Source organism: Ceratotherium simum, chromosome 35 (genome assembly GCF_057802395.1).
Source record: "Ceratotherium simum simum isolate JZ-2026a chromosome 35, ASM5780239v1, whole genome shotgun sequence".
In the NCBI taxonomy this organism is placed as follows: Eukaryota; Metazoa; Chordata; class Mammalia; order Perissodactyla; family Rhinocerotidae; genus Ceratotherium; species Ceratotherium simum.
In genome coordinates, this window is record NC_141934.1 from 11,590,739 (window position 1) to 11,609,470 (window position 18,732).

Below are 18,732 nucleotides of genomic sequence, written 5' to 3' on the forward strand. Positions count from 1 at the left end.
CAGGACAACTGGAGGCTCGCTCCTGGTCTCTCCTGGACTCTGCCTTATGCACCTTTTTCCTTTGCTGATTTTAATCTGCATCCTTTCACTGTGATAAACTGTAACTGTGAGTCTAACAGCTCTTCTGAGTTCTGTGAGTCCTTCCAGTAAAGGACTTGCAGGGAATCTACGTAACTCATTCATTGAACCTAAGGGTGGTCTTGGGGACTTCGGGCACACCTGTTCTGATCTCTCTCAGCACTTACCAAGTTCATGATTCTGTTAATGTTTGTGTGGTTATTTGACCACAGACTAGATCTACACTATCCAACACACTAGCCACTGGCCACATATGGATACAGTCATACACCGCATAGTAACGTTTCGGTCAATGACAGACCTCATATACAACGGTGGTCCCATAAGATTAGTACCATATAGCCTAGATGTGTAGTGGGCTACGCCATCTGGGTTTGTGTAAGTACATTCTATGGTGTTCACACGACAAAATCACCTAATGACGCATTTCTCAGAACGTACTCCCGTCGTTAAGTGACACATGGCTCTATTTCAATTTACATTGATTTAAATGAAATAAAATTAAAAGTACAGTTCCTCAGTGGCACCAGCCACATTTCAGTTGCAGAAGTCACACACAGCTTGTGGCTACTATATTGAACAATTCCATCATCCAAGAAAGTTCTACTGGATAGCACTGGACTAGACAGTGAGGCTTCAAGAGGGCAGGGGCTCCATGCAACTCATTCTGGTCTGTGTTTCCAGGATCTAACACACAGTAGGTGCTCAATAATTATTAGTGAAGACAAACAGAAGTAAATTAAAAATACCTGATGGTGGAAAGAGCTCTGGTCCCTGCCCTACTTCTACTGCTGTGTGCCCTTGAGCAAGCCACTTGGCTTCTCTGAGCTTCAGTTTTCCCACCTGCAAAGACATGTGTGCACTCTACAAGCTCAAAGGTCCCTTCAGACTCTGAAATTCAAGGCTGAAACAACAACGTGAGACCAGGTTGTCTGGGGACCTTTCCCTTTTCATCATATGCCAGAGGTAGCCCAGAACGAAGTGGGTTGGTGGTCAGGGGAGATAAACAGACACAGTCAAGTTCTTGAAACAATTGCTGAGTTTGCCTCAGCTAAGGAGTTATTCAGACTGTAAGGTCCATGAGGGCATAGATTGTTGTCTGTTCGTGTCTGGATTGGAATCTTTCATTAATAAGCCAATGGAATCAACACAGACCCCAGCTGGTGATATTCTGCTGTACCACCGTCTTACTTGCCAGTCCCCAGAGTGACCGCTGAAATCCACTCATGTCACTCCTCTGCGTAAGTCCCTGCAGTGGCTTCCCACGCACCCCAAAATAAAGCCATTTTTTGTCGCTTGTAGCAAGGTGAGGGAGTTCACTTCCTTTCCATTTGAGAGCCCGTGCCTTGCGTTGGTGAATTGTAACGAATGCAGTTCTGGCTGGGACCCCCTGATATAGTGAGGGTGTCTGGCTCATGTCCCACACTCACTCTCAGATGCTTCCTTTTGCTCCCCACTTCCTGCCTCCAACTCCTCCCTCCCATGCCCTCCAAGTCCCAGACGCCAACTGCCCTGTCTTAGATGCTGTCTCCCTTGGTGTGCATCCCACACCTCTCATTATATAGTTAGCGGGTTCTCAGAAGGGCTTTCTCTGCTAAGAGATGGAGCTCAAGTCTGCATACTCAGTCTCCTTGATATTTTTGACTGATCCTTCACCTTTCTGAACCTCTGTTTTCTTACCTGTAAAAAGATCTCAAGTTATTTTTCTGAATATTCCCTTTTTGCATATTCAAGGGCCTCCAAAACTTCTGAGACTTCCCCTACCTCTGCACCACCCCCCCAATCCTGGCAACTCCATCCAAATCCTATTGAACTGCATGTAACTCCCTGTGCTCACCATCACCTACAACCTTCAGAGCTCTGTCCCATCGCTCCCTCAGCCCAGCATATCTTTTCCTCTCCTTTCTCCCAAATTTCAGGATTCCACTCAAAGGTCAGCTCCTCTGTAGAACTTGCTTGATGGCCACCTCCTCCATCCCCAGGTGGAACTGGCCCTTCCCTCCCTTTTGTCCCAGCTGTTCTCTGTGCACACTTCATAGCTCTGTGGCATCTGGAATACTTTATTGCATATGCTTATTTATCTCTTGGTCTCCCCCTTCTAGACCATGAGCATCCTGAGAGCAGAGACTTGGGTGTTCTGTCTTTGAGAAGCAGAGAGAGAAAATCAGAAATGCTTAGGAACTGGAAGACAACAGCTCTGGGCTGAATTCTGACCTGTGTATTACATGCGTTACATTTTGATCTTAAGAGAGTCCTTTAATATCTGTGTTAGAGCACGTTATTGGCCTCAAAACTTTATTTGCTCCTCTGTCCGTGCCCTTTGCTATGGGACTCTGGAATTCATCCCACTAGGGGGCAGAGTATATTTCCCTTCCCCTTGACTTTGGATTCGGCCATTTAAGTTGCTTTCGCCAATAGAATGAGAAGTGGCAGCATGCCTGTTCCAAAAGATGTCTTGCGTGCTCTGGCCAGTGCTCCTGCACTTCTTTGAGGAGAACATCTGCAAGCTGGTCTGCAGGTCCCAGGAGGAGGCTGAGAGACATATGGAGCTGAGCTGCCCCAGTGGAACTGCCCTAGCAGAACCCAGTCTTGATAAACCAGTCCCAAAGCAACTCGCAAGCACGTGAGTGATAATAAACGATGGTTACCGTGAGCCGCTGAACCTTGAAGTGGTTGTTACTCAGCACTGGTTGACTGATACACTCTCTTAGACTCAGATCCTTAATCTGAGGGGTGATGACAACTTTCCTGAGGGGCTGTCAGAGGATTGATGACATAGTGTGGATAAAGTATAAAATCCAATGCCTGGCTCATGATAATTGCTCAAAAACAGCAACTACTGGCTCCTCAAAAAGGTAAACATAGATTTACCATATGACCCAGCAATTCCACTCCTGCATATAGACCCCACAGAGTTGAAAACAGGGACTCAAACAGATACTTGTACGCAAATGTTCACAGCAGCATACTCACAATAGCCAAAAGGTGGAAACAGCCCAGGTGTCCATCAACAGAAAAATGAATAAACAAAATGTGGTCTATCCATATGATAGGCTATTATTCAGCCATAAAAGGCATTGAAGTTCTGATATGTTCTACAACAGAGATGAACCTTGAAAAGATAGTGCTCCGTGAAATAAGCCAGACACAGAAGAACAAATATTGTACAATTCCACTTACATAAAATGTCTAAAGTAGGCAAATTCATAGAGACAGAGTGTAGGGTAGAGGTTAACAGGGACGAGGAGGGAAGGAGGGATGGGGAATTATTGCTTAATGGGTACAGAGTTTCTGTTTGGGGTGATGAAAAGTTTTGGAAATAGATAGCAGTGGTGGTTGCGCAGTATTGTGAATGTAGCTGAAGCCACTAAATTGTATGCTTAAAAATGGTTAAAATGGTAAAATTTTGTTATATATATTTTACCACAACAAAAAACACTATTATCTTTATAGTCTCAGCAACTACACATAGTAAGTAAAAGTCTTGAATATTTCTGGAAAGAGTGGGTTGATTATTGGATGGATAGACATGCAAATAACCAAAGGGATGAATAAATGTACCAGTTAGTGATGAGTGAGTGAGGAGACCCCATAACCTGTTTAGAAAACACGCCGCCTCAAGACCATGGGACATTGGCATCGCTCAGAATTAACTAGATCAGGAGCCGTAAGTATAAAATTCACACCAAGTGAAGAAGGCAACCTAGGTGACCCCCACAGGCCTGCCGTCCCAGAAGGGCACAAATGAGTCTGGCAATGGGGCACAAGGTTGGTAGCCCGGCAGGAGACACCACGGGGCTCCAGCAGTGGAAAGAGACACATGGCTGCTGCGATGGGCCCACGCTGGTGGACATCAGAACAGGCTGCAGACACAGCACTGTGACCTGCAAGGCAGAGCAGACTGCCTCCAGGGCACCTGAGGATCTTGGAGCTAGAGGGTCGGTGAAAACCCAGCCTCTAGAAACCAGAAATGGTGGTAATGAATATAAACCCTGGCACGAGCATCACACTTTCCAATTTAGACAACGCTCTCCCGTGGTTTGCTCATTTGATCCTCACAACTGTGCCTGAAGGTTTGTGTTATTATTTCTACTAGACAGGTGAGGAAAATAAGGCTCAGACAGGCGACATGGCAGGTTCAAGGTCATGCTGCATATAAGGGGCAGGGAGCCAACTCCCAGGTACTAGCCCATGGGCTGGAATGGGAATGGAGAGCACAGGAGGCAGGAGTGGGACTCGGACCCAGGTCCCCCCAACCTCACATTCTGTGCTCTTTCAAACACACCCTAGAAGAAACCTTTCCAGCGGGAAATACAGAATTTCTCTCTCCTCTGGGATGTCAGTTTGGGGCTCGAATTGCAGCTTTGGCTAGCTCTCCGATTTGGGGAAACTCACTGGAATCTGAGCCTCAGTTTCCCGATCTGTAGAATGGGAATAAATGAACCTGACTTATAATGTTGTCCCGAGAACTAGAAGCAACATACGTGAAAGTGTTTAGCACGGCGTCTGTCATGTAACAGGAGCTGAGCACAGGTGCATCATGATGACCCGGGTCTGTCATCTCTCTCTTCTCTCTGCTCCTTTCTCCACACACCTCCTCCCCACTTCACTCTCCTCCTGTCTCTTTCTGGCTTCTCTCTCTTTTCTCACTTTTCTCTCATCTCCTCAGGGCGGCACGCCTCGCCATCACCCCATGCTTTCCAGTTAGCCCCTTCTCCCGTTTTGTCCCCCGGAACCAGCTGGCCCCTGTTCTAGCGAGCCGTGGTGGGATGGCAGGACTGAGTAACCGCTTTCCACCAGCCTGGGCCCCTGGCCCTGCGGCCTCCGCACCCTCCTTCACACGGCCGTCTACACCACATCCCTTACTTTATATTTGCCTTCAATAATAATTCTCCCCGCCTCGGCAAGGCTGCGAATTATCACCGTCAGACTCCAAGTGAGATTAGACGTCATCGACTGTTGGTGTCTTGCATAGATTAGAGGATCCTGGGCCGAGGGGAGATAGATGGAGGCAGGTGGGGGCTCTCCAGGAGCGGAGCGAGCAGCAGAGGCGCGTGCGGGCTCTGGAGCCGGGCTGCCCGGAATGGGTCCGGGCTGTGCCCCTTCCCATCTGTGTGGCCTCAGGCAAGGCGCATCACTCCTCTGAGTTTCAGTCTCCTCATCCACTCAGGGGGGTGGTAACAGCGTCTCACCCAGAGGGTTGTTGTGAGGACCGGGTGCGAGAATTAGCATGGAGCCTGCAAGGAAGGAGAGCTTTAGACCTGTTAGCAGTTATTAGAATGGAGGTGGGAGGGGGCATCTCTCAGTCCAAGGACCTGGATCTGAGACCCCACGTACTCCCTTCCCAGGTCCTACGTATTCCCCCAAAGTCCTGCATCTGGGAGAGCAAAGGGACAGTGCTAAGCAGTTCCCCTGTGGTGCAGGGGTCTCTGGACCCAGATGTTTGGGCTCATCTGGGTCAACCCCTCATGCCCCTCCTCCCTCCCCATACCACCACCTTCTAGTGTCTCCAGCTGGGTCCTGTGGGGTCCCAAGTCCACCTTTGGGTGCGCTATGGAGCTCTGAGCCTGGCAGAGTTGACCCTCCGTGCAATGGAGTGAGTGGTGGCCCTCAGAGCCATCCACTTCCCAACCTGACTGATGCCTACCACCTCCTTCATCAGAAATGCTGATTCTCCTTCACAGAGGATCATAACATCGTGCTGTTGGGTCTCCGCCCAGTGCCTGCAGAGACCACCCCTCCCCCAAACGGAAACTCCAAACCCCAAAGGGAGAGGTCCCCCTAAGAGCCTACATTTTCTTCCTCACCCAATGCTTAACTGGTCCAGATTTCTGGAATTTTCGAGGCAGAGGAGACCCTGCAGTTCATCTGTTCTTGATCCACCCACGACCCAGGTGAAGGAACCAGGGTGGGGAGGGCGTTCATAGCAGCGAACACTGATTGACCTCTCACTGTGTGCCATGTGCTGGGCTAGCCCACATAGGAGCATCATCTCACTCCATCCTCACACAACCTATAAGGCAGGGCTGCCAGTCCCATGGTCCTGGAGGACACTGAGGCCTGGAGCCGGAGCCCCTCCCACCTGTGGGGAAGCCCAGGGTCACACAGCTGCTCCTAGAAGAGCCAGGATCAAGCCCAGGCCTGTCTGGCTTCAAAACAGGTGGTGAGCTCCCCATCGCTGGAGGTATCCAAGAGTCTGGGTCATCACATAGCAAGAAAGTAGCAGAGAGAATTCAGGAAGGGGGAGACTCCAAGATCCATGCCCTGTGAACGGGCTCCCTCTACAATTGAGCTTCTCAACCTCAGCACCACAGACACTTGGGCTGGGTTATTCTTTGTGGTGGGGCTGTCCTGTGCATTGTAGGATGTTGAGCAGCATCCCTGGCCCCCACTCCCCAGATACCAGTAGCAAACCCCTAGTCGTGGCCACCTAAAATGTCTCCAGACATTGCCACGTGTCCCCTGGAGGGAGGAGCAGGGGGACAAAATCTCCCTTGCTTGAAGACCACCGCTGCAAGAATTTTTGGAAAAGTCGGTAGAAATCCACGCAGCCCAGCGCTGACAATGAAGCACAAAGTCTTACAGCCCCGCGGCGTCTTCTCGGGAGACGGTGGTGCACTGCGGCAGCCCCTATATCACGGCAGAGACGCTGTATATCTGCTCCCTCTGTCAGCATCCCAGCGGGGCAGGAGGAACATCTCTGCGCGTTTAGAAAATATGGAGAGAGAAAGAGAGGGAGATGAGAGACTGGGCCCATGACCAAAAATGTGACATCTGAATACAGGCATGATTTGATCTAAATTCAACGAAATCGCGCCATTAGTACCAGACCAGCCCCGCCCACTCTGAGCTGCTATACAGGACCTCGGTAAAGCACCACGTATTTCAGCCATGGTTCAAAATTGATGATTCTGTGCACCACAGACCTGGAAGGCCCCCTAGAAAGCTGATCTGGGTTGTGAGTGTGTTGCGGGGTAGGGGGTGCTGGCCATGTGTACTGGGCATCTTCCTTTTGCCCCACCGCCACCCCCAGGTCCCCTCTCCACCCTTCTCCCTCCACTCTCTGCCCCCGAGACTGACCCGTGTGGACCGCAATGAACTGGCTCACCCTCTGCCTTCTGGTTGGGTTCTGCCCAATGGGAAGGAAACCAGAGGGAAGGAGAGATGTAGGTCAGGGTATTTATTCCCCTGCTCCCACTTGCCAGGGTCTCCTGGCATCCCTTCGCTCCTGCCTGGAGACCCCCTCCATCTCATCCTTTACCCGTCGTTGCGTCCTCTGGTCTCAGAGTGAGGATGGTACCTCTGTCACTAGACCCAGGGATGGCACTATCCTGTGTGGTTTCCCTATGCCCTGCCCACACCTTTGTAAACAATTCCTTTCTTAAACTCTCCTCGAATTACCCCAATTTATGCGTGTCGTGTGCTCCCTGCTGGGGCCCTGGCTGATGAACCATGTGATTCTTTGTTCAAACTAAATCGTATGCAAAAACACAGTACATAAAACAGATCAAGGCAGAGTGCCTCCATCCATTCAACACGTGTGGTCCAGCATCTGCCTTCTGCCAGACACCGTGTGCTGGGGGCTGAAGACACACTGGGGAGGCAGAGAAACGTGGCTCTTGCCTGCTGGAGTGGATAGTCTGGCAGGTGGCAATGGTGGGGCCAGTGGCCTGGGCTCGTCGGTCCCCTGTGCTGTCTTTCTGGAACCCTAATGACCACAGAATGCAACATAAACACCTGCCATGTGTCCCCGTTTTTCCGATGGAGAAACTGAGGCCCAGAGAGGAAAAGAGACTTGCCCAATATTTAAGACAGTCCAACCTTCTGGAAGTCGATTCTACAGTTGGAATCCTGCCTTCTTTGTTTCTAGTAATGGCTAAAATTGAGTGAGTTGTCCTGTGTGCTGGACCCCTGGCTACATACACCCCCTAACAACCGTCTGAGGTGGGAACAATTATTATCCCTACTTTATAAATAAGCAGATTTGAGTGACTTGCCCAAAGTCACACAGCGCACCAGGGCCAGAGCCGGACTGGAACCCAGGAAGCGTAGCACAGAACCCTGGGGCCTCTCCCGTCTCCCTCTGCTTCGGAGAAGGGAGGAGGGCTGTGAAAAAATGTCATCCTTCAGAGAAGAGTCTGAGTGCACAGTTTTTCATCATCTGTGACCACAAGGACAATCCTTTGCAGCCAAATCATCCGCCTGAGACAGAACAGGGAGGGGTGGGGGAAGGGGATGGGTCTCCTGGATCCTCCCGGTGTGGCCCCATTTCAGAACATTCTCACTTGGAATGAAACAGTGCAGGATCCAGGATCAGTCCAGTTTGTGTGGAGGGCTCAGGATGGACATGAGAGTCTCCAAAAGTGGCCCCCACACACCCCAGCTTACGACATCTCCTTCAACCTCTCAACGCCCTACCGTGGTGCCTGAAACCCCACCATTAGATTCACTTTTGTACAAAGCATGGCACATAGCCCTCAAAGGAACACAGAGGATGGGCGTAAAGAGCCTGGACGCAGTAACACATTAAGGTGGAGGAGGAGAGGACCACAATTCCTAAGCACCTACTATGTGCTTTCCACCAGGAAGATGAGTAAATATTAATGTTACACAGACCATACCACTTATTCCTCACAACAGGGCGACGGGGTGGGCATCACTAGCTTCATATTTACAAATGGGGACCCGAGGCTCAGAGAGGGTAAGTGACTTGCTCAAAGTCACACAGCTGATGTGCTGCAGGTTGGTTCTCTGCCCTAATGACTAACCTGTCTACTTTCTATCACACTTGCTACCCCTAACCTTCAGGGACCCACTTTAAGGCCCAAAGGGATCGGGACACAAAATGGGGACATTTGAGGGTCAGTCCCAATCTTGGGGGGCTCCATGATGTCCCTGGGTCTGGGTATCTCCGTGACATGTGACCTTCCCTGAGATGGACCTCAGTTTCTTTTCAGGTCCAAAAAGGAGGAGGCAGACTTGACACCTCCCCCCTTCAGTTCCTTCTAGGTCTGAAATTCTGCGTGCCGCCTATTCGCTGCTGGAATTCAAGATTAGTTTATCCAAATCCACTTTGGTCCATTGGCAGGTTTCAATCTAACTGAATACTATTAGCAACAGGCACTTTTAGAAGGAAAAGAAGGCATACGTAAGGGATGCAGAAGGAAGGGACTCCCACCATCCATCTCACCTGTCTCCTCACCTGTGTCCTCAGGATGAAGACATGGGAAAACGAGCAAGACGTGAATGGCCCCTCTCAGACTATGATTTGGACCAGCAGCTCCCAGGCTCCGTTTGCAGTTACTTGTTCCATGGGGGCCATCATCAGGGCTACGCTGGGCCCCGGAGAGGGAGGTCCCAGTCCTCCTGTGGCACGTAGCCCCTCCCCACACAGAGATCCCAGTCCCCTCCCGTCGCTGCACACGCGGCCAGCTCACTCTGAGGCTGTTAGAAGCAGAAGCAGAGAGCCGAACAGATCAATTCTCGCTAAGACCCCTTCGATGGTCTAATTATTCTTGGCTCACTGTTCTACATTACTTAAGGAAACCAGTTGGTATGTCGGAGGAATTTAAACCCTCCCTCCAGCCAGGTCTTGCTGGCGATGACAATGTTATCTCTCAGTATACACGTTTAACCGAAACATCCTCCATCGCCAAACCCAAACAGGGTCCGTGTAACTTAGATGCCCTCTGTTCCGAGGGAGCACAGTCAAACAGTGGTTTGTGGGAAAGTTCCCCACATGTGGGCTGTTTGGGAGAGAATCACAAAGAGACGTTTTAAAAAATTAACCTCCACTGTGGTATGAGTCTGTGACATCCGAGAAGGGATAAATCAGCCTGAGAAAGTTGCACAAAGGAAAAAGAAATTTGATCTGACCTTTCGACTACAGGTAGGACTTGGTAGATAGAAACAAGAAGGGAGGGCATGCCCAGAGGGGACGCAGCAAGGGTAAAGATGGGGATGTAGCACCGTGTCGACGATGTGGTGGAATAGTGAGGAAGAGGAGCCAGGCACAGGGGGAAGGACGAGGCCCCAGGAGTTATGGGAAATACGTTTTAATAGATGTAATGGGACTGGATTATGAAAAGCCTCGAAAGGCAGGCAGGTGGAGTTTATTTGCAATATAATAGGCACTAGGGAGCCTTAGAAGGTGTTTGAGCAGGGGAGTAATAGAAGATACAGTCGAACCTCATTATTCGCGGATTTCATATTTGCAAATGCGTCTACTCACTAAAGCTTATTTTAACCCCCAAATCAATATTCACGGTCATTGGACATGTGCAGAGCAGCAAAAACTTTGAGTCACCCACTGTGAACGTTCCCAGCTGAGCGAGGCGGCACTCTGCCTTCTTGCTTCAGCTCTCATGCGGTAAACACCCGTCCTTTTCGTGGTCTGTTTGGTGCCACGTTTTTGCATTTGTATGCCTCTCATTGGTGATTTTGCTGCTTTTGTTTGATTGATTTTGCTGTTAAAAACGGCCCCAAGCGTAGCATTGAGTGCTGTCTAGTGCTCCTAAGTGCAAGAAGGCTGCGATGTGCCTTGGGGAGAAAATACATGTGTTAGATGAGCTTCGTTCGGGTGTGAGTTACAGCGCGGTTGGCCGAGAGTTCAGTGTTAATGAATCAACCGTATATATTAACTCAGGTGTCTTTAAACAGAAGCACACATAAAACAAGGTTGTGTGGTGATCAGTTGATGAAAATATTGTGACCAGAGGCTCGCAGGAACCCAACTCCATGTGTCCCCTAGGCACGGTGGGTCAATATTCTCCAATTTGGTGTTCATGACTACTTTACAGAACGTAACTAGCATGGATAATGAGAATCAACTGAACCAGCATTTTGGAAGTGTATGGAGGCCACAAGACCATCCAGAGGAACCATGTCTTGAGAGCATGTGGTCCAGAGCCAATGCCTGGGTTTGAATCCCCACTCTGCCACTTACTGGCTGTGTGGCCTTAGGCAAGTTGCTTAGCCTCTCTGTGCCACAGTTTCTCATCTGTAAAACAGATAATAGTTGTATCTTTGTCATTGGGTGGCTAGGAGAATTTAAAGGTGTTAACATTTGTAAAATATTTAGAAGACTGCCTGGCACATAATGAACACTCTATATGTTTCACCTTTGTTAAATAAATAAAGGAAGAAAGGAGCAATAAGAAAGAGGGAAAGAGAAACCATCTCATGTTACAGGCGAAGAAACTGAGTCAGGAATGGGAGTGACTGGCCCACCCCTGAGTTATCGGCAGAGCTGGGCTCCTTCCAACGATGGCATGAGGATGAGGCTGGCACCAGGGACCCAGCTGTGGGAACCACTCCCCACCACCCCGCTGCCCCCAACCCCCCACACGCCACTTCAAGCCACAGCCAGATGGATCCCAGAGCCCTCTCAAGATGCCCCTCTCCCTCTCGCCATTTAAGAATTACTAGGGATCTCCAGGCTGTGCAGAGAGGAACAAGAAATACTACCACGCCTGGCCAGAAACCTAATGAGAAACCGAACAGGGCCAGACAGAAGCTTAACAAGAAATACTGGCCCAGGCTCCCAAGAAAGAGGAGCGGGCTCTGGAGACCGAGCAGGCGGCCTGCCATCTCCCCCCACATATGTATTGATCGCAGGGAAGGCTGCCGACCGCGGGGAAGTAGATAAACGGGAAGATATACGACAGGAGGGGCCCAGGGCTGATGAAAGGGGAAGGGAAGGCAGCTTAAATCAAGGGGCAAGTGCTGGGAGAGAGGGGAGATAACAGGATTTGTGTTTATGGTTAACAGGGAGAATCGGCGGAGGGGCTGGGGGTGAGCGTGTGGGGAAGAGTGAGGGGGGGACCAGAGCAGAGTGTCCCGTGCTCCCAGTGAATCGCTGATGCTTTGGGACAGCCAGGGACAAGTGCCTGAAATGGCAAAGTCCCTCCTGGCCCCTTTGGTGGTGCCCCCGACTGCCTTTCATCTTCTGCCCTTGGTTTCCCAGCTTTCCTGGGCGTCCTCCAGCACTCTGCCAAGGAATAACCACCTCTGCCCCCTCCTCCCACCGTGGGCTCCCTCGGGGTGGAATTCAGAGCTGCGTGGGGACAATCTGGACAACAGCGAATGCTCACTGGGCACTTCCTCTGTGCCCATGGCTGAACTGAGAGCTTCCTGTGTCTTATTCCAACCAATCTTCTCTCTAGGACTGAGGCACTGGGTTGTTCCCATTGTACAGATGAGGAAACTGAGGCCTAGAGAGGCTAAGGAACTGTCCCAATTGTAGAGTGGCACTGGAATTCGAGCCCAGGCAGCTGGTTCCAGAGCCCACTTTCCTGCCCGTAATTCTAGACCGACTATTGCCATCCTCAGCATATACGCCTAAAGGGAGACTGTGTCCACATCACGTCCCGGCACGCACTGTGGATTTCCACGTCCCTCTGGCGACAGTTCTGCGCACGCTGGCCGTGTACCATCTCCAGGGCAAGCCAGGGAATTGCTCCACTTTTCTGCCTCAGGGTCTTCTCAAAGCTACAGAAACAGCTCAGTTCTCCAGCAGAGGCAGCCAGGAAGCGGGGGGAGTTCACACTCCAGGGTAACTTCTATTTGGGGGACAGGAGTTGGGGGACGAATGCTGCCCCCATCCCTCAGAGGGACAATTCCAAGCCACTCTCAGCACAGCTCCTCCGAGGGTCTCTCCCGGGACTGAGCCCCGTTGCCCGCGGCCATAGCACCCTATGCGGCGGCACTCCCTCCTTCCCCGTCTCCCTCACTCCCACTTCTTACTAAATCTCAGCCCCCAAGCCCTCGTCTCAGGCTCTGCTTTTGGGGGAACCCAGACTGAGACGAGACTCCATCTACCTTAAATACAAGAAAACACAAGAAGAAGGATGGGCTAAGCCAAGACAAAGTTGGGGGGATTGTATGAGGAAGCAGGTTTCTCTCATTCTCTCCAGTTTGACTCCTCAGCACTCAAAATAGGAACTTTGGCCCACACTTTTTCTCCACCGACAGAAGTGCTGGGGGAAATGCTTCTCTCTTTCTTTTCACCAGGGACATTTTGCCAATCCTGCTGGTGACAGCCTGGCTTCCACCAGCCATGAAATCCGGTGGGTGGCTTTGCCAGTCCTCAAAAGCAAGAAAGCACCTCTAAGGTCACTGGGTCACTCTTGCTCACTTGGGCAGCCTGGGCCATGGCTCAGGGGGCTCATCCTGCCTTCCTGGTCTCCATGCAGTAAACCCAGTGAGGGGCATCCTCATGGGCAGGGGCCTGGCATCCCCAGCTGTCAGCTAGGACAGGGTGACAAATTCCATTTGGGGGTGAGTGGTGGGAATGAGCCCTCTGAAGTGCAAAGGCGGTGTTTCACAGCCCTGGAAACTCCTGCAGAGTCACCATCAGTGCCCAAGACAGCCACGCACTAGAGCTTGTGACGCGAGATGACAGTGCTCAGCTCTCACGGGTGGGAACATGGAGGGGGGTCTGAGCTGAGGCTGCAGGCCCCTCCCCACAGCCCTTCTGCCCCTTGGCTTCCCTCTACCCACTGTGCACATCTCCCCGCTCCCCCATCCTGCTTTCCAGATCCATGCTCAGGAAGGTGACTTCGGTCTGCACTTGGCGACTGTGGTGGCTGCACCAAGAGAGAAGTGCACCGATGGGAGGGCTCTTGGTCCAGTGGGGCCAGTTGCCCAGGCACAGCTACTGGCCCCCGTGTGCCCTTGGGCCTCCAACCAATTGATCAGAGGCTTCAGTTTAGCTTTCACCACTGTGTATCCATGTAGCTATTCCACTCACATTTAAGTCCCTACTAAGCGCTGGTCACTAGGCCAAGTGCCACGGATGCAGCTGTGAACCAGGCAGGCCCCTGCTCCCCAGGAACTTTCGCTCAAACTTGACTATGTACCCACATCCCTGAGATTTGAGATGCTGGGGGTTAGGACTTCAACATCTCTTTTGAGGGGACCCAATTGAAATTCAACCCAGAATAGGGACTTAGACGCACCTCTTCAACCTCCTCCTATGAGGGACGGGGAAACTAAGGACTTGTGAGAGAAACTGAGGCGGTCAAGAGGAGTGGTTAGAAACCAGAGACCTGAGCTCCAAGTCCAGCGGGGCCGCTTACCAGCGGAGTGACCTGGGCAAGTCACTCACCTCTCTGAGCCTCAGCTTCTCGTCTGTGGAATAGAGGCGAACAACACTCCTGCCTCCCCCAGCGGTGTGTGGTGACGACTCTGTGGCTCCTGCGCCCAGCCCGTGTCTGAGAAGTGCTCTGTCCCGCACCTTCCTGTTCCCTCCTTTAAGACGAGGGACCAAAAAGAAACTATAGATTCAGTATAGATTCCGGTCTTTGGAGCCAAAATGACCTGAGTTTGTTGACCAGATTCTTCATTTACTAACTGTGGGACCGTAGGAAGGTTACTCAACATCTCTGTAAACTAAAGATCACAATAGCACCTCCCTCCGGGGTCACTGAGTGTCTAAGGAATGCACATAAATCTCCAAGCAAAGGTCCTGGTACACAGTGTTTAATGAACGGGAGCCAGTGTTGTACGCCACCCACGTCCCCTCAGCACCCACGGTCCCCATGCCCACGGACCCCACAGCTTCCTCATGCTAGTACCTGAGACTGTCTGCCTGAGGGCTCTCACTGGCTGCCAGGCACGGTCAGCCATGTACAGGAAGTCCCAGGAGCACTTCACTATCACTGCCCCCAACCCGGAACAGCCCTCAGCAACAGTGGATGGGGGATGGAGGATAAATACCCCAGCTCCCTCACCGCTTGGATGAAACCACCAGCGGTGTGCTCTACACAGTGTCCCCAAGGTCCCTGGGGGACTGAGCTCCAGCTGCCCTCAGCGTAACCTGCTCATGAGCACACCTGTCTTGGGTCCTTCTCTTCTCTGTCTCACTTTCCTACCCTGCTGTGGATCACGTCCCCCAGTAAACTACTTGCACTAAAATAGTTGTCTCAGGATCTGCTTCTGGTGAAACCCAACCTAAAACACGTATTCCTGACACGAGTCTCAGGCGCTCACTTGCCCTCGGCTGTGTGAATTTGGAGTCCCTCTCAACGCATCAACCTCCTCCTCTCCCCAGGTGTGTCTTCACACTATGGCGAGGCTGCAGGGCATGACGAGCTCAGGGTGTTGGCTCCTGCTAATGCACACTGGTTATGCCCACGTCACAGGTCCAAGACCTCACCAGACCTCTCCATCCCCAGGAGCTCTTTTCTCTGGCTACCACCTGGCTGAGACCCGGATGAAAGAGCGGCCACCTCGCAGGCTGGACTAAAGCCCCCACTGTACCTGGAATTCTCCTTGCATGTGAAGATCAACCTTGAGGTCAGCAGGTTTGGATCAAGAAGGAACGTGGAAAGTTCTGGAACAAAAATTTTAGGATTTTTTTTTTTTAATCAATGAAAACCTTTTTTATAAGGAACTCAAAGGAGAAACTTCAAAAACAAAGCAAGTAACTAAGGATGTGACCCTGACATTCACCCTCAAAGCTGCTCCTTGCTCCCCACTGTGACCACTGAGACCTGGAGATAAGGTCCCCAGACAAAATAGAGGACACTGAGTTAAATTTGAATTTCAGATAAAGAACCAATCATATTTAGTATGAATATGTTCCATACAATATGTGGAACATACTCCTACTAAAAAATGACCCATGTTTATTTGAAATTAGTTTAACTGGACATCCGTGTTTTGACTTGCTAAGTCTGACCCCCCTCCCTGGAGCCCCTGACATCGTTTGCAAATCACTTTGCCTGAGGCTGTCCCTTAGATGCACCTGGATCCTAGGAGTCAGCTGCTGCCGGGACTTCTCCAAAAGGTTTACCCAGGAGAGGCCAGGGGCGTGGATGGTGTCTGCATCCCAGCGAGGCCTCGGCCAACCTGAAATGGAGCGAGAATGGGACAAACAGGACCCCAGAGCCCTGTGGCTATGATGAGGCCTCTCCCTCTGGAGGTCATCTGATCCTTTTCAAAACACTCCCACGGCTGTGACTGCAACATCTCTGGGAGAGAGATAGTGGAAAGTTTGTCCCAGAAACACGCAACCCAAAAGGGCCAAGGCACCCCTTTGCGTGGTGGTGAGGGATCCTTGCCCCTGGAATCTTCTGGCTTGGTCATGTGGGAGCTGAAGACGCGAGACTGGGAAGAGAGGTGTGTGTGAGGCTCCTTCCTTGGCGAAACGCTAGGACTTGCTGAGAACCGAAGACCCCCCCCCGACCCGAGGAGATCACAGTGAACACCCTGAGTAGGGGAACATTTTCCTGGGATCCTCATCCAAGAAGCAGACCATTCATCCATTCCTCCTTCCATCCATTCATTCGACAAATGTTTACGAAACACCTATTACACGCCAGATGCTGTGCTAGTTGCTGGGGCTACAGCTAGGAATGGGACATCGATAGCCCTGCCCCTGTGAGTGTCACCATTTACTATTTGACTGTGATGTTTGTTATGAATGGGCAAGGAAACTAGTCCACATTAAGTTCCTCTCTTACGGTGCACCATCAATGAGCAAAATGCAGAATATGACCGGTTCTTTAAAAAATTCATGTTATATGATTCTTATTTCACTATTATTAGGTAAAATCCTTTTTTTCACCCCTTCCTCCATTTCTGCCAGTAAAACAGCTCTAGGAGCCAGGTTTTTGGTAGAATGCCAAATAACGAAGGTCCAGAGGCTGGCCTTAACAGTGCCAGTCTTCACAATTAACAGAGGAAGTCCCAGAAGGGGATGAAGGGGAAGCCTCCTCTCGCCCGCAGGGACCAAGGCACGGACACCTTCCTGCATTGGAAACCAAAGTTCAAAGAACCAGCTCTGATAAGACGTGAACTTGAGAACATTCTTAGGAGCACGCAATCTCGTTTTTCCAGTGCGATATGGAGACTCGTGTGAATATCTCCAACTGTACCAACTTGTCTTGAAAGAACACTGTGAGCAAAGGGGTCTTGAAAAATTCTTAAGACTTTAGAAATAGTTGCCATGTCCTTTGAAAATAACCTCCAAAGAGAATCACGACACTCTTCCTGATAAGGGGCCGCCCTGGGGACAATGTTGCATAGCATCTCTGTGTTCTCGACAAAAGTAGATGTAGGATTGCACCATCAAACCAGAGGTGGGTTGTTGGCCCTTTTCTCTTCTCCCTCAAGACTGATGGAGGGGAAGGCCTGTGACTCTGATGGATTCTTTATTTCTAACAAAAAGACAGGAGTCTAGTTCTATAAAGAAATGATTTTGATTTGGTGATTAAAGAAGATAATCCCTAAAGGGATGGCAAAAATGTTGAAAAGCTGAGACCCAAGGTTAAAATGTCCAACAGTAAGAAGCAGGAAGAAGAGTGCTCCAGGCAGAGGGGACAGCGAGTGCAAAGGCCCTGAGGCAGGAGTGAGCTTGGTAGGTTGGAGACACCCAACGGAGTCAGTGGAACTGGAGCAAAGAGAGGAATTAGGTGGCGAGTGCAGAGCTGGAGGGCCTGTGGAGTGTGTATTTTAGTTTACTGGTGATGGGAGCCAAGGGATGGCTTCAAGCAGGGGAACGAGCTTCAAAAACCAGGCTCAGTGAGCCCGGCATGGCTGGAAGATCAGCATGCAAGATTGGCCACTATGCATGGTGACCTCGTTCTGCAGTTCACTATGTGCATAACTGCAAGGCTTTGACCCCATTGGTATGCTGTAGCTCAGCCGTGACAGATTTGCTTTTAAACGCCTCGGAAAATCGCCGGCACTCTGCAAATAATACGAGTCCCCTGGTCCAACAGAAGCAGAAATAAAAGAATTTTTAAAGCCAAAAATAAATACATAAATAAAGCCAAAAAAAAACCTACCCACTCACATCTGAGAGACTTAGAGTTCAGAGCTGGATGTCTTCCTGGCCAGAGCCAGAGGGGCATGCTGTCTGCTGCCAGTGCAGAGAGAGAAAGAGGAGGAAAGTGCATAGAGTCGGCTGTCCACAAGCGGGCTTCAGGCCGCGTTGAAACTGTCAGAGACATCCCCCACACCTGGCACCTGCAATGCTGCCTGGGTAATGCCTGACACTCCCAGAGCCTGTATTTCCCCACCCTTCAGAGTCCAGCTCGCCCTTACACACCCAGCCACGTGGGTAACATGAGAAAGACTGATGATGCCAAATGTTGGCAGGGGTGTGGAGGAACCGGAACGCCCCTATGTTGTGAGTGGGAGGGCAGAACGGTGTAGCCACTCTAGAAACTATTCAGCAGTTTCCTAAAAAGTGAGACACGTACTTGTCACATGACCCATTAATCCTACTCCAAGGAATTGACCTGAAAGAAATGAAAATGTAGATCCTCAAAGAGTCTCGTGCAAGAATGTTCACAGCTGCTCTATCCGTGATGGCAACACCCGGAAATATCTCCGACGTCTGTCAACAGGAGAATGGATAAACAGACTGTGGTACGTTCATACTGTGAGGAAATAAAAATGAAATGAGTTATTGCCACATGCCACAGCATGGATGAATCTCAACAGCAATCCGCTGAGTGAGAGAAGCCAGACACCAAAGGGTACTTACCGTATGATTCCACTTGCAAGTTCTAGAATAGAAAAAGCTAACCTCCGGTGACAGAAATCAGATTGGTGGTTGCTTCTGGGGTGGGGGAATTGCCTGGGAATGGGCACAAGGGAATTTTCCGGAGAGGTGGAAGGGAATTTTCCGGAGAGGTGGACATG